The 15,033-nt window shown below is 35.8% G+C and overlaps 15 non-coding genes across 15 annotated transcripts; all 15 read right to left on the minus strand.

Moving 5' to 3' along the window:
• Positions 1 to 485: 485 nt before the first annotated feature.
• On the minus strand, positions 486 to 557 carry TRNAG-CCC (transfer RNA glycine (anticodon CCC)). Its single transcript has one exon. It is a non-coding gene; the product is annotated as a tRNA-Gly (tRNA).
• A 611-nt stretch (positions 558 to 1,168) lies between these two features.
• Positions 1,169 to 1,240, minus strand: TRNAG-CCC (transfer RNA glycine (anticodon CCC)). Its single transcript has one exon. It is a non-coding gene; the product is annotated as a tRNA-Gly (tRNA).
• A 1,270-nt stretch (positions 1,241 to 2,510) lies between these two features.
• Positions 2,511 to 2,582, minus strand: TRNAG-CCC (transfer RNA glycine (anticodon CCC)). The gene has a single exon. It is a non-coding gene; the product is annotated as a tRNA-Gly (tRNA).
• Positions 2,583 to 3,522: 940 nt separating this feature from the next.
• Positions 3,523 to 3,594, minus strand: TRNAG-CCC (transfer RNA glycine (anticodon CCC)). Its single transcript has one exon. It is a non-coding gene; the product is annotated as a tRNA-Gly (tRNA).
• A 941-nt stretch (positions 3,595 to 4,535) lies between these two features.
• On the minus strand, positions 4,536 to 4,607 carry TRNAG-CCC (transfer RNA glycine (anticodon CCC)). Its single transcript has one exon. It is a non-coding gene; the product is annotated as a tRNA-Gly (tRNA).
• Positions 4,608 to 5,218: 611 nt separating this feature from the next.
• On the minus strand, positions 5,219 to 5,290 carry TRNAG-CCC (transfer RNA glycine (anticodon CCC)). The gene has a single exon. It is a non-coding gene; the product is annotated as a tRNA-Gly (tRNA).
• Positions 5,291 to 5,901: 611 nt separating this feature from the next.
• On the minus strand, positions 5,902 to 5,973 carry TRNAG-CCC (transfer RNA glycine (anticodon CCC)). Its single transcript has one exon. It is a non-coding gene; the product is annotated as a tRNA-Gly (tRNA).
• A 611-nt stretch (positions 5,974 to 6,584) lies between these two features.
• On the minus strand, positions 6,585 to 6,656 carry TRNAG-CCC (transfer RNA glycine (anticodon CCC)). Its single transcript has one exon. It is a non-coding gene; the product is annotated as a tRNA-Gly (tRNA).
• Positions 6,657 to 7,267: 611 nt separating this feature from the next.
• On the minus strand, positions 7,268 to 7,339 carry TRNAG-CCC (transfer RNA glycine (anticodon CCC)). Its single transcript has one exon. It is a non-coding gene; the product is annotated as a tRNA-Gly (tRNA).
• A 1,599-nt stretch (positions 7,340 to 8,938) lies between these two features.
• Positions 8,939 to 9,010, minus strand: TRNAG-CCC (transfer RNA glycine (anticodon CCC)). Its single transcript has one exon. It is a non-coding gene; the product is annotated as a tRNA-Gly (tRNA).
• A 940-nt stretch (positions 9,011 to 9,950) lies between these two features.
• TRNAG-CCC (transfer RNA glycine (anticodon CCC)) lies at positions 9,951 to 10,022 on the minus strand. The gene has a single exon. It is a non-coding gene; the product is annotated as a tRNA-Gly (tRNA).
• A 941-nt stretch (positions 10,023 to 10,963) lies between these two features.
• Positions 10,964 to 11,035, minus strand: TRNAG-CCC (transfer RNA glycine (anticodon CCC)). Its single transcript has one exon. It is a non-coding gene; the product is annotated as a tRNA-Gly (tRNA).
• A 1,624-nt stretch (positions 11,036 to 12,659) lies between these two features.
• TRNAG-CCC (transfer RNA glycine (anticodon CCC)) lies at positions 12,660 to 12,731 on the minus strand. Its single transcript has one exon. It is a non-coding gene; the product is annotated as a tRNA-Gly (tRNA).
• A 940-nt stretch (positions 12,732 to 13,671) lies between these two features.
• TRNAG-CCC (transfer RNA glycine (anticodon CCC)) lies at positions 13,672 to 13,743 on the minus strand. The gene has a single exon. It is a non-coding gene; the product is annotated as a tRNA-Gly (tRNA).
• Positions 13,744 to 14,684: 941 nt separating this feature from the next.
• TRNAG-CCC (transfer RNA glycine (anticodon CCC)) lies at positions 14,685 to 14,756 on the minus strand. The gene has a single exon. It is a non-coding gene; the product is annotated as a tRNA-Gly (tRNA).
• Between the last annotated feature and the right edge of the window lie 277 nt (positions 14,757 to 15,033).

The following is a 15,033-nucleotide window of genomic DNA, read 5'->3' on the forward strand; positions in this document are numbered from 1 at the left end:
TTGTCCAAAACTCAAAAATGAACTTTTTGAATCAAAAAAGGTAGCTAAAGTGTGACAAAGAAGAAAAATCACAGCATAAGTCTTACCGAAAAAAGTTAAAAAGATTAAAAACACCACTAAACGCAAAATACAATGAGTTGTTCTAGAATTAAACTATCGCTTATTGTTTGAAAAGCAACTATGCTCACCATGATGACATCAATGCTTACATCAGCATTTATTCCCAGGCAGTTGACCCTGGTTCGATCCCTGGCCAACTCAGTATTTGAGGGCTTAAACTAGAATTGCTTTGGTATTGCAGATTAACCCTACTAAGTTTTCAGCAACAAAAAGAGTAGAAAACCATCTTTGTTATATGGTTTAGATGAGAAAGGTGAACAAGCTAAGAAATATTCTCTTTACTTTTTTCTCATTTTGGTGGTTGCTAAACTGTAAGAAGAAAGTTTAATGAGAATAACGAAACACCAAATGTGAAAAACAAGCAAGGCGTTGGCCGGGAATCGAACCCGGGTCAACTGCTTGGGAAGCAGCTATGCTCACCACTATACCACCAACGCATGAGTCGATTTGCTCAACTTTGGTTTTGTCGGTGAAAGTTACTAATGTGTTAACTAAAAAAAAGAAAGGACCGAAAATGTTGGGAAAGAGACAATTGCTAAAAAAATTTAGAAAAAGGCAAAGCGTTGTCCAAAACTCAAAAATGAACTTTTTGAATCAAAAAAGGTAGCTAAAGTGTGACAAAGAAGAAAAATCACAGCATAAGTCTTACCGAAAAAAGTTAAAAAGATTAAAAACACCACTAAACGCAAAATACAATGAGTTGTTCTAGAATTAAACTACCGCTTATTGTTTGAAAAGCAACTATGCTCACCATGATGACATCAATGCTTACATCAGCATTGATTCCCAGGCAGTTGACCCTGGTTCGATCCCTGGCCAACTCAGTATTTGAGGGCTTAAACTATAATTGCTTTGGTATTGCAGATTAACCCTACTAAGTTTTCAGCAACAAAAAGAGTAGAAAACCATCTTTGTTATATGGTTTAGATGAGAAAGGTGAACAAGCTAAGAAATATTCTCTTTACTTTTTTCTCATTTTGGTGGTTGCTAAACTGTAAGAAGAAAGTTTAATGAGAATAACAAAACACCAAATGTGAAAAACAAGCAATGCGTTGGCCGGGAATCAAACCCGGGTCAACTGCTTGGGAAGCAGCTATGCTCACCACTATACCACCAACGCATGAGTCGATTTGCTCAACTTTGGTTTTGTCAGTGAAAGTTACTAATGTGTTAACTAAAAAAAAGAAAGGACCGAAAATGTTGGGAAAGAGACAATTGCTAAAAAAATTTAGAAAAAAGCAAGGCGTTGTCCAAAACTCAAAAATGAACTTTTTGAATCAAAAAAGGTAGCTAAAGTGTGACAAAGAAGAAAAATCACAGCATAAGTCTTACCAAAAAAAGTTAAAAAGATTAAAAACACCACTAAACGCAAAATACAATGAGTTGTTCTAGAATTAAACTATCGCTTATTGTTTGAAAAGCAACTATGCTCACCATGATGACATCAATGCTTACATCAGCATTGATTCCCAAGAAGTTGACCCTGGTTCGATCCCCGGCCAACTCAAAAAAAGAAAGGACCGAAAATGTTGGGAAAGAGACAATTGCAAAAAAAAATTTAGAAAAAGGCAAGGCGTTGTCCAAAACTCAAAAATGAACTTTTTGAATCAAAAAAGGTAGCTAAAGTGTGACAAAGAAGAAAAATCACAGCATAAGTCTTACCGAAAAAAGTTAAAAAGATTAAAAACACCACTAAACGCAAAATACAATGAGTTGTTCTAGAATTAAACTATCGCTTATTGTTTGAAAAGCAACTATGCTCACCATGATGACATCAATGCTTACATCAGCATTGATTCCCAAGCAGTTGACCCTGGTTCGATCCCCGGCCAACTCAAAAAAAGAAAGGACCGAAAATGTTGGGAAAGAGACAATTGCAAAAAAAAATTTAGAAAAAGGCAAGGCGTTGTCCAAAACTCAAAAATGAACTTTTTGAATCAAAAAAGGTAGCTAAAGTGTGACAAAGAAGAAAAATCACAGCATAAGTCTTACCGAAAAAAGTTAAAAAGATTAAAAACACCACTAAACGCAAAATACAATGAGTTGTTCTAGAATTAAACTATCGCTTATTGTTTGAAAAGCAACTATGCTCACCATGATGACATCAATGCTTACATCAGCATTGATTCCCAGGCAGTTGACCCTGGTTCGATCCCTGGCCAACTCAGTATTTGAGGGCTTAAACTAGAATTGCTTTGGTATTGCAGATTAACCCTACTAAGTTTTCAGCAACAAAAAGAGTAGAAAACCATCTTTGTTATATGGTTTAGATGAGAAAGGTGAACAAGCTAAGAAATATTCTCTTTACTTTTTCTCATTTTGGTGGTTGCTAAACTGTAAGAAGAAAGTTTAATGAGAATAACGAAACACCAAATGTGAAAAACAAGCAAGGCGTTGGCCGGGATTCGAACCCGGGTCAACTGCTTGGGAAGCAGCTATGCTCACCACTATACCACCAACGCATGAGTCGATTTGCTCAACTTTGGTTTTGTCAGTGAAAGTTACTAATGTGTTAACTAAAAAAAAGAAAGGACCGAAAATGTTGGGAAAGAGACAATTGCTAAAAAAATTTAGAAAAAGGCAAGGCGTTGTCCAAAACTCAAAAATGAACTTTTTGAATCAAAAAAGGTAGCTAAAGTGTGACAAAGAAGAAAAATCACAGCATAAGTCTTACCGAAAAAAGTTAAAAAGATTAAAAACACCACTAAACGCAAAATACAATGAGTTGTTCTAGAATTAAACTATCGCTTATTGTTTGAAAAGCAACTATGCTCACCATGATGACATCAATGCTTACATCAGCATTGATTCCCAAGCAGTTGACCCTGGTTCGATCCCCGGCCAACTCAAAAAAAGAAAGGACCGAAAATGTTGGGAAAGAGACAATTGCAAAAAAAAATTTAGAAAAAGGCAAGGCGTTGTCCAAAACTCAAAAATGAACTTTTTGAATCAAAAAAGGTAGCTAAAGTGTGACAAAGAAGAAAAATCACAGCATAAGTCTTACCGAAAAAAGTTAAAAAGATTAAAAACACCACTAAACGCAAAATACAATGAGTTGTTCTAGAATTAAACTATCGCTTATTGTTTGAAAAGCAACTATGCTCACCATGATGACATCAATGCTTACATCAGCATTGATTCCCAGGCAGTTGACCCTGGTTCGATCCCTGGCCAACTCAGTATTTGAGGGCTTAAACTAGAATTGCTTTGGTATTGCAGATTAACCCTACTAAGTTTTCAGCAACAAAAAGAGTAGAAAACCATCTTTGTTATATGGTTTAGATGAGAAAGGTGAACAAGCTAAGAAATATTCTCTTTACTTTTTCTCATTTTGGTGGTTGCTAAACTGTAAGAAGAAAGTTTAATGAGAATAACGAAACACCAAATGTGAAAAACAAGCAAGGCGTTGGCCGGGATTCGAACCCGGGTCAACTGCTTGGGAAGCAGCTATGCTCACCACTATACCACCAACGCATGAGTCGATTTGCTCAACTTTGGTTTTGTCGGTGAAAGTTACTAATGTGTTAACTAAAAAAAAGAAAGGACCGAAAATGTTGGGAAAGAGACAATTGCTAAAAAAATTTAGAAAAAGGCAAGGCGTTGTCCAAAACTCAAAAATGAACTTTTTGAATCAAAAAAGGTAGCTAAAGTGTGACAAAGAAGAAAAATCACAGCATAAGTCTTACCGAAAAAAGTTAAAAAGATTAAAAACACCACTAAACGCAAAATACAATGAGTTGTTCTAGAATTAAACTATCGCTTATTGTTTGAAAAGCAACTATGCTCACCATGATGACATCAATGCTTACATCAGCATTGATTCCCAAGCAGTTGACCCTGGTTCGATCCCCGGCCAACTCAAAAAAAGAAAGGACCGAAAATGTTGGGAAAGAGACAGTTGCAAAAAAAAATTTAGAAAAAGGCAAGGCGTTGTCCAAAACTCAAAAATGAACTTTTTGAATCAAAAAAGGTAGCTAAAGTGTGACAAAGAAGAAAAATCACAGCATAAGTCTTACCGAAAAAAGTTAAAAAGATTAAAAACACCACTAAACGCAAAATACAATGAGTTGTTCTAGAATTAAACTATCGCTTATTGTTTGAAAAGCAACTATGCTCACCATGATGACATCAATGCTTACATCAGCATTGATTCCCAGGCAGTTGACCCTGGTTCGATCCCTGGCCAACTCAGTATTTGAGGGCTTAAACTAGAATTGCTTTGGTATTGCAGATTAACCCTACTAAGTTTTCAGCAACAAAAAGAGTAGAAAACCATCTTTGTTATATGGTTTAGATGAGAAAGGTGAACAAGCTAAGAAGTATTCTCTTTACTTTTTTCTCATTTTGGTGGTTGCTAAACTGTAAGAAGAAAGTTTAATAAGAATAACGAAACACCAAATGTGAAAATCAAGCAAGGCATTGGCTGGGAATCGAACCCGGGTCAACTGCTTGGGAAGCAGCTATGCTCACCACTATACCACCAACGCATGAGTCGATTTGCTCAACTTTGGTTTTGTCGGTGAAAGTTGCTAATGTGTTAACTAAAAAAAAGAAAGGACCGAAAATGTTGGGAAAGAGACAATTGCTAAAAAAATTTAGAAAAAGGCAAGGCGTTGTCCAAAACTCAAAAATGAACTTTTTGAATCAAAAAAGGTAGCTAAAGTGTGACAAAGAAGAAAAATCACAGCATAAGTCTTACCGAAAAAAGTTAAAAAGATTAAAAACACCACTAAACGCAAAATACAATGAGTTGTTCTAGAATTAAACTATCGCTTATTGTTTGAAAAGCAACTATGCTCACCATGATGACATCAATGCTTACATCAGCATTTATTCCCAGGCAGTTGACCCTGGTTCGATCCCTGGCCAACTCAGTATTTGAGGGCTTAAACTAGAATTGCTTTGGTATTGCAGATTAACCCTACTAAGTTTTCAGCAACAAAAAGAGTAGAAAACCATCTTTGTTATATGGTTTAGATGAGAAAGGTGAACAAGCTAAGAAATATTCTCTTTACTTTTTTCTCATTTTGGTGGTTGCTAAACTGTAAGAAGAAAGTTTAATGAGAATAACGAAACACCAAATGTGAAAAACAAGCAAAGCGTTGGCCGGGAATCGAACCCGGGTCAACTGCTTGGGAAGCAGCTATGCTCACCACTATACCACCAACGCATGAGTCGATTTGCTCAACTTTGGTTTTGTCGGTGAAAGTTACTAATGTGTTAACTAAAAAAAAGAAAGGACCGAAAATGTTGGGAAAGAGACAATTGCTAAAAAAATTTAGAAAAAGGCAAGGCGTTGTCCAAAACTCAAAAATGAACTTTTTGAATCAAAAAAGGTAGCTAAAGTGTGACAAAGAAGAAAAATCACAGCATAAGTCTTACCGAAAAAAGTTAAAAAGATTAAAAACACCACTAAACGCAAAATACAATGAGTTGTTCTAGAATTAAACTACCGCTTATTGTTTGAAAAGCAACTATGCTCACCATGATGACATCAATGCTTACATCAGCATTGATTCCCAGGCAGTTGACCCTGGTTCGATCCCTGGCCAACTCAGTATTTGAGGGCTTAAACTAGAATTGCTTTGGTATTGCAGATTAACCCTACTAAGTTTTCAGCAACAAAAAGAGTAGAAAACCATCTTTGTTATATGGTTTAGATGAGAAAGGTGAACAAGCTAAGAAATATTCTCTTTACTTTTTTCTCATTTTGGTGGTTGCTAAACTGTAAGAAGAAAGTTTAATGAGAATAACGAAACACCAAATGTGAAAAACAAGCAATGCGTTGGCCGGGAATCGAACCCGGGTCAACTGCTTGGGAAGCAGGTATGCTCACCACTATACCACCAACGCATGAGTCGATTTGCTTAACTTTGGTTTTGTCAGTGAAAGTTACTAATGTGTTAACTAAAAAAAAGAAAGGACCGAAAATGTTGGGAAAGAGACAATTGCTAAAAAAATTTAGAAAAAGGCAAGGCGTTGTCCAAAACTCAAAAATGAACTTTTTGAATCAAAAAAGGTAGCTAAAGTGTGACAAAGAAGAAAAATCACAGCATAAGTCTTACCGAAAAAAGTTAAAAAGATTAAAAACACCACTAAACGCAAAATACAATGAGTTGTTCTAGAATTAAACTATCGCTTATTGTTTGAAAAGCAACTATGCTCACCATGATGACATCAATGCTTACATCAGCATTTATTCCCAGGCAGTTGACCCTGGTTCGATCCCTGGCCAACTCAGTATTTGAGGGCTTAAACTAGAATTGCTTTGGTATTGCAGATTAACCCTACTAAGTTTTCAGCAACAAAAAGAGTAGAAAACCATCTTTGTTATATGGTTTAGATGAGAAAGGTGAACAAGCTAAGAAATATTCTCTTTACTTTTTTCTCATTTTGGTGGTTGCTAAACTGTAAGAAGAAAGTTTAATGAGAATAACGAAACACCAAATGTGAAAAACAAGCAAGGCGTTGGCCGGGAATCGAACCCGGGTCAACTGCTTGGGAAGCAGCTATGCTCACCACTATACCACCAACGCATGAGTCGATTTGCTCAACTTTGGTTTTGTCGGTGAAAGTTACTAATGTGTTAACTAAAAAAAAGAAAGGACCGAAAATGTTGGGAAAGAGACAATTGCTAAAAAAATTTAGAAAAAGGCAAGGCGTTGTCCAAAACTCAAAAATGAACTTTTTGAATCAAAAAAGGTAGCTAAAGTGTGACAAAGAAGAAAAATCACAGCATAAGTCTTACCGAAAAAAGTTAAAAAGATTAAAAACACCACTAAACGCAAAATACAATGAGTTGTTCTAGAATTAAACTACCGCTTATTGTTTGAAAAGCAACTATGCTCACCATGATGACATCAATGCTTACATCAGCATTGATTCCCAGGCAGTTGACCCTGGTTCGATCCCTGGCCAACTCAGTATTTGAGGGCTTAAACTATAATTGCTTTGGTATTGCAGATTAACCCTACTAAGTTTTCAGCAACAAAAAGAGTAGAAAACCATCTTTGTTATATGGTTTAGATGAGAAAGGTGAACAAGCTAAGAAATATTCTCTTTACTTTTTTCTCATTTTGGTGGTTGCTAAACTGTAAGAAGAAAGTTTAATGAGAATAACGAAACACCAAATGTGAAAAACAAGCAATGCGTTGGCCGGGAATCGAACCCGGGTCAACTGCTTGGGAAGCAGGTATGCTCACCACTATACCACCAACGCATGAGTCGATTTGCTCAACTTTGGTTTTGTCAGTGAAAGTTACTAATGTGTAAACTAAAAAAAAGAAAGGACCGAAAATGTTGGGAAAGAGACAATTGCTAAAAAAATTTAGAAAAAGGCAAGGCGTTGTCCAAAACTCAAAAATGAACTTTTTGAATCAAAAAAGGTAGCTAAAGTGTGACAAAGAAGAAAAATCACAGCATAAGTCTTACCGAAAAAAGTTAAAAAGATTAAAAACACCACTAAACGCAAAATACAATGAGTTGTTCTAGAATTAAACTATTGCTTATTGTTTGAAAAGCAACTATGCTCACCATGATGACATCAATGCTTACATCAGCATTGATTCCCAAGCAGTTGACCCTGGTTCGATCCCCGGCCAACTCAAAAAAAGAAAGGACCGAAAATGTTGGGAAAGAGACAATTGCTAAAAAAATTTAGAAAAAGGCAAGGCGTTGTCCAAAACTCAAAAATGAACTTTTTGAATCAAAAAAGGTAGCTAAAGTGTGACAATGAAGAAAAATCACAGCATAAGTCTTACCAAAAAAAGTTAAAAAGATTAAAAACACCACTAAACGCAAAATACAATGAGTTGTTCTAGAATTAAACTATCGCTTATTGTTTGAAAAGCAACTATGCTCACCATGATGACATCAATGCTTACATCAGCATTGATTCCCAAGCAGTTGACCCTGGTTCGATCCCCGGCCAACTCAAAAAAAGAAAGGACCGAAAATGTTGGGAAAGAGACAATTGCAAAAAAAAATTTAGAAAAAGGCAAGGCGTTGTCCAAAACTCAAAAATGAACTTTTTGAATCAAAAAAGGTAGCTAAAGTGTGACAAAGAAGAAAAATCACAGCATAAGTCTTACCGAAAAAAGTTAAAAAGATTAAAAACACCACTAAACGCAAAATACAATGAGTTGTTCTAGAATTAAACTATCGCTTATTGTTTGAAAAGCAACTATGCTCACCATGATGACATCAATGCTTACATCAGCATTGATTCCCAAGCAGTTGACCCTGGTTCGATCCCCGGCCAACTCAAAAAAAGAAAGGACCGAAAATGTTGGGAAAGAGACAATTGCAAAAAAAAATTTAGAAAAAGGCAAGGCGTTGTCCAAAACTCAAAAATGAACTTTTTGAATCAAAAAAGGTAGCTAAAGTGTGACAAAGAAGAAAAATCACAGCATAAGTCTTACCGAAAAAAGTTAAAAAGATTAAAAACACCACTAAACGCAAAATACAATGAGTTGTTCTAGAATTAAACTATCGCTTATTGTTTGAAAAGCAACTATGCTCACCATGATGACATCAATGCTTACATCAGCATTGATTCCCAGGCAGTTGACCCTGGTTCGATCCCTGGCCAACTCAGTATTTGAGGGCTTAAACTAGAATTGCTTTGGTATTGCAGGTTAACCCTACTAAGTTTTCAGCAACAAAAAGAGTAGAAAACCATCTTTGTTATATGGTTTAGATGAGAAAGGTGAACAAGCTAAGAAATATTCTCTTTACTTTTTCTCATTTTGGTGGTTGCTAAACTGTAAGAAGAAAGTTTAATGAGAATAACGAAACACCAAATGTGAAAAACAAGCAAGGCGTTGGCCGGGATTCGAACCCGGGTCAACTGCTTGGGAAGCAGCTATGCTCACCACTATACCACCAACGCATGAGTCGATTTGCTCAACTTTGGTTTTGTCGGTGAAAGTTACTAATGTGTTAACTAAAAAAAAGAAAGGACCGAAAATGTTGGGAAAGAGACAATTGCTAAAAAAATTTAGAAAAAGGCAAGGCGTTGTCCAAAACTCAAAAATGAACTTTTTGAATCAAAAAAGGTAGCTAAAGTGTGACAAAGAAGAAAAATCACAGCATAAGTCTTACCGAAAAAAGTTAAAAAGATTAAAAACACCACTAAACGCAAAATACAATGAGTTGTTCTAGAATTAAACTATCGCTTATTGTTTGAAAAGCAACTATGCTCACCATGATGACATCAATGCTTACATCAGCATTGATTCCCAAGCAGTTGACCCTGGTTCGATCCCCGGCCAACTCAAAAAAAGAAAGGACCGAAAATGTTGGGAAAGAGACAATTGCAAAAAAAAATTTAGAAAAAGGCAAGGCGTTGTCCAAAACTCAAAAATGAACTTTTTGAATCAAAAAAGGTAGCTAAAGTGTGACAAAGAAGAAAAATCACAGCATAAGTCTTACCGAAAAAAGTTAAAAAGATTAAAAACACCACTAAACGCAAAATACAATGAGTTGTTCTAGAATTAAACTATCGCTTATTGTTTGAAAAGCAACTATGCTCACCATGATGACATCAATGCTTACATCAGCATTGATTCCCAGGCAGTTGACCCTGGTTCGATCCCTGGCCAACTCAGTATTTGAGGGCTTAAACTAGAATTGCTTTGGTATTGCAGGTTAACCCTACTAAGTTTTCAGCAACAAAAAGAGTAGAAAACCATCTTTGTTATATGGTTTAGATGAGAAAGGTGAACAAGCTAAGAAATATTCTCTTTACTTTTTCTCATTTTGGTGGTTGCTAAACTGTAAGAAGAAAGTTTAATGAGAATAACGAAACACCAAATGTGAAAAACAAGCAAGGCGTTGGCCAGGATTCGAACCCGGGTCAACTGCTTGGGAAGCAGCTATGCTCACCACTATACCACCAACGCATGAGTCGATTTGCTCAACTTTGGTTTTGTCGGTGAAAGTTACTAATGTGTTAACTAAAAAAAAGAAAGGACCGAAAATGTTGGGAAAGAGACAATTGCTAAAAAAATTTAGAAAAAGGCAAGGCGTTGTCCAAAACTCAAAAATGAACTTTTTGAATCAAAAAAGGTAGCTAAAGTGTGACAAAGAAGAAAAATCACAGCATAAGTCTTACCGAAAAAAGTTAAAAAGATTAAAAACACCACTAAACGCAAAATACAATGAGTTGTTCTAGAATTAAACTATCGCTTATTGTTTGAAAAGCAACTATGCTCACCATGATGACATCAATGCTTACATCAGCAATGATTCCCAAGCAGTTGACCCTGGTTCGATCCCCGGCCAACTCAAAAAAAGAAAGGACCGAAAATGTTGGGAAAGAGACAGTTGCAAAAAAAAATTTAGAAAAAGGCAAGGCGTTGTCCAAAACTCAAAAATGAACTTTTTGAATCAAAAAAGGTAGCTAAAGTGTGACAAAGAAGAAAAATCACAGCATAAGTCTTACCGAAAAAAGTTAAAAAGATTAAAAACACCACTAAATGCAAAATACAATGAGTTGTTCTAGAATTAAACTATCGCTTATTGTTTGAAAAGCAACTATGCTCACCATGATGACATCAATGCTTACATCAGCATTGATTCCCAGGCAGTTGACCCTGGTTCGATCCCTGGCCAACTCAGTATTTGAGGGCTTAAACTAGAATTGCTTTGGTATTGCAGATTAACCCTACTAAGTTTTCAGCAACAAAAAGAGTAGAAAACCATCTTTGTTATATGGTTTAGATGAGAAAGGTGAACAAGATAAGAAATATTCTCTTTACTTTTTTCTCATTTTGGTGGTTGCTAAACTGTAAGAAGAAAGTTTAATGAGAATAACGAAACACCAAATGTGAAAAACAAGCAAGGCGTTGGCCGGGAATCGAACACGGGTCAACTGCTTGGGAAGCAGCTATGCTCACCACTATACCACCAACGCATGAGTCGACTTGCTCAACTTTGGTTTTGTCGGTGAAAGTTACTAATGTGTTAACTAAAAAAAAGAAAGGACCGAAAATGTTGGGAAAGAGACAATTGCTAAAAAAATTTAGAAAAAGGCAAGGCGTTGTCCAAAACTCAAAAATGAACTTTTTGAATCAAAAAAGGTAGCTAAAGTGTGACAAAGAAGAAAAATCACAGCATAAGTCTTACCGAAAAAAGTTAAAAAGATTAAAAACACCACTAAACGCAAAATACAATGAGTTGTTCTTGAATTAAACTATCGCTTATTGTTTGAAAAGCAACTATGCTCACCATGATGACATCAATGCTTACATCAGCATTGATTCCCAAGCAGTTGACCCTGGTTCGATCCCCGGCCAACTCAAAAAAAGAAAGGACCGAAAATGTTGGGAAAGAGACAGTTGCAAAAAAAAATTTAGAAAAAGGCAAGGCGTTGTCCAAAACTCAAAAATGAACTTTTTGAATCAAAAAAGGTAGCTAAAGTGTGACAAAGAAGAAAAATCACAGCATAAGTCTTACCGAAAAAAGTTAAAAAGATTAAAAACACCACTAAACGCAAAATACAATGAGTTGTTCTAGAATTAAACTATCGCTTATTGTTTGAAAAGCAACTATGCTCACCATGATGACATCAATGCTTACATCAGCATTGATTCCCAGGCAGTTGACCCTGGTTCGATCCCTGGCCAACTCAGTATTTGAGGGCTTAAACTAGAATTGCTTTGGTATTGCAGATTAACCCTACTAAGTTTTCAGCAACAAAAAGAGTAGAAAACCATCTTTGTTATATGGTTTAGATGAGAAAGGTGAACAAGCTAAGAAATATTCTCTTTACTTTTTTCTCATTTTGGTGGTTGCTAAACTGTAAGAAGAAAGTTTAATAAGAATAACGAAACACCAAATGTGAAAATCAAGCAAGGCGTTGGCTGGGAATCGAACCCGGGTCAACTGCTTGAGAAGCAGCTATGCTCACCACTATACCACCAACGCATGAGTCGATTTGCTCAACTTTGGTTTTGTCGGTGAAAGTTGCTAATGTGTTAACTAAAAAAAAGAAAGGACCGAAAATGTTGGGAAAGAGACAATTGCTAAAAAAATTTAGAAAAAGGCAAGGCGTTGTCCAAAACTCAAAAATGAACTTTTTGAATCAAAAAAGGTAGCTAAAGTGTGACAAAGAAGAAAAATCACAGCATAAGTCTTACCGAAAAAAGTTAAAAAGATTAAAAACACCACTAAACGCAAAATACAATGAGTTGTTCTAGAATTAAACTATCGCTTATTGTTTGAAAAGCAACTATGCTCACCATGATGACGACAATGCTTACATCAGCATTTATTCCCAGGCAGTTGACCCTGGTTCGATCCCTGGCCAACTCAGTATTTGAGGGCTTAAACTAGAATTGCTTTGGTATTGCAGATTAACCCTACTAAGTTTTCAGCAACAAAAAGAGTAGAAAACCATCTTTGTTATATGGTTTAGATGAGAAAGGTGAACAAGCTAAGAAATATTCTCTTTACTTTTTTCTCATTTTGGTGGTTGCTAAACTGTAAGAAGAAAGTTTAATGAGAATAACGAAACACCAAATGTGAAAAACAAGCAATGCGTTGGCCGGGAATCGAACCCGGGTCAACTGCTTGGGAAGCAAGTATGCTCACCACTATACCACCAACGCATGAGTCGATTTGCTCAACTTTGGTTTTGTCAGTGAAAGTTACTAATGTGTAAACTAAAAAAAAGAAAGGACCGAAAATGTTGGGAAAGAGACAATTGCTAAAAAAATTTAGAAAAAGGCAAGGCGTTGTCCAAAACTCAAAAATGAACTTTTTGAATCAAAAAAGGTAGCTAAAGTGTGACAAAGAAGAAAAATCACAGCATAAGTCTTACCGAAAAAAGTTAAAAAGATTAAAAACACCACTAAACGCAAAATACAATGAGTTGTTCTAGAATTAAACTATTGCTTATTGTTTGAAAAGCAACTATGCTCACCATGATGACATCAATGCTTACATCAGCATTGATTCCCAAGCAGTTGACCCTGGTTCGATCCCCGGCCAACTCAAAAAAAGAAAGGACCGAAAATGTTGGGAAAGAGACAATTGCTAAAAAAATTTAGAAAAAGGCAAGGCGTTGTCCAAAACTCAAAAATGAACTTTTTGAATCAAAAAAGGTAGCTAAAGTGTGACAAAGAAGAAAAATCACAGCATAAGTCTTACCAAAAAAAGTTAAAAAGATTAAAAACACCACTAAAAGCAAAATACAATGAGTTGTTCTAGAATTAAACTATCGCTTATTGTTTGAAAAGCAACTATGCTCACCATGATGACATCAATGCTTACATCAGCATTTATTCCCAGGCAGTTGACCCTGGTTCGATCCCTGGCCAACTCAGTATTTGAGGGCTTAAACTAAAATTGCTTTGGTATTGCAGATTAACCCTACTAAGTTTTCAGCAACAAAAAGAGTAGAAAACCATCTTTGTTATATGGTTTAGATGAGAAAGGTGAACAAGCTAAGAAATATTCTCTTTACTTTTTTCTCATTTTGGTGGTTGCTAAACTGTAAGAAGAAAGTTTAATGAGAATAACGAAACACCAAATGTGAAAAACAAGCAAGGCGTTGGCCGGGAATCGAACCCGGGTCAACTGCTTGGGAAGCAGCTATGCTCACCACTATACCACCAACGCATGAGTCGATTTGCTCAACTTTGGTTTTGTCGGTGAAAGTTACTAATGTGTTAACTAAAAAAAAGAAAGGACCGAAAATGTTGGGAAAGAGACAATTGCTAAAAAAATTTAGAAAAAGGCAAGGCGTTGTCCAAAACTCAAAAATGAACTTTTTGAATCAAAAAAGGTAGCTAAAGTGTGACAAAGAAGAAAAATCACAGCATAAGTCTTACCGAAAAAAGTTAAAAAGATTAAAAACACCACTAAACGCAAAATACAATGAGTTGTTCTAGAATTAAACTATCGCTTATTGTTTGAAAAGCAACTATGCTCACCATGATGACATCAATGCTTACATCAGCATTGATTCCCAAGCAGTTGACCCTGGTTCGATCCCCGGCCAACTCAAAAAAAGAAAGGACCGAAAATGTTGGGAAAGAGACAATTGCAAAAAAAAATTTAGAAAAAGGCAAGGCGTTGTCCAAAACTCAAAAATGAACTTTTTGAATCAAAAAAGGTAGCTAAAGTGTGACAAAGAAGAAAAATCACAGCATAAGTCTTACCGAAAAAAGTTAAAAAGATTAAAAACACCACTAAACGCAAAATACAATGAGTTGTTCTAGAATTAAACTATTGCTTATTGTTTGAAAAGCAACTATGCTCACCATGATGACATCAATGCTTACATCAGCATTGATTCCCAGGCAGTTGACCCTGGTTCGATCCCTGGCCAACTCAGTATTTGAGGGCTTAAACTAGAATTGCTTTGGTATTGCAGATTAACCCTACTAAGTTTTCAGCAACAAAAAGAGTAGAAAACCATCTTTGTTATATGGTTTAGATGAGAAAGGTGAACAAGCTAAGAAATATTCTCTTTACTTTTTTCTCATTTTGGTGGTTGCTAAACTGTAAGAAGAAAGTTTAATGAGAATAACGAAACACCAAATGTGAAAAACAAGCAATGCGTTGGCCGGGAATCGAACCCGGGTCAACTGCTTGGGAAGCAGCTATGCTCACCACTATACCACCAACGCATGAGTCGATTTGCTCAACTTTGGTTTTGTCGGTGAAAGTTACTAATGTGTTAACTAAAAAAAAGAAAGGACCGAAAATGTTGGGAAAGAGACAATTGCTAAAAAAATTTAGAAAAAGGCAAGGCGTTGTCCAAAACTCAAAAATGAACTTTTTGAATCATAAAAGGTAGCTAAAGTGTGACAAAGAAGAAAAATCACAGCATAAGTCTTACCGAAAAAAGTTAAAAAGATTAAAAACACCACTAAACGCAAAATACAATGAGTTGTTCTAGAATTA

This window comes from Dendrobates tinctorius, unplaced genomic scaffold, assembly GCF_039654945.1.
Source record: "Dendrobates tinctorius isolate UK_male_01 unplaced genomic scaffold, ASM3965494v1 ptg000251l, whole genome shotgun sequence".
Lineage (NCBI taxonomy): Eukaryota > Metazoa > Chordata > Amphibia > Anura > Dendrobatidae > Dendrobates > Dendrobates tinctorius.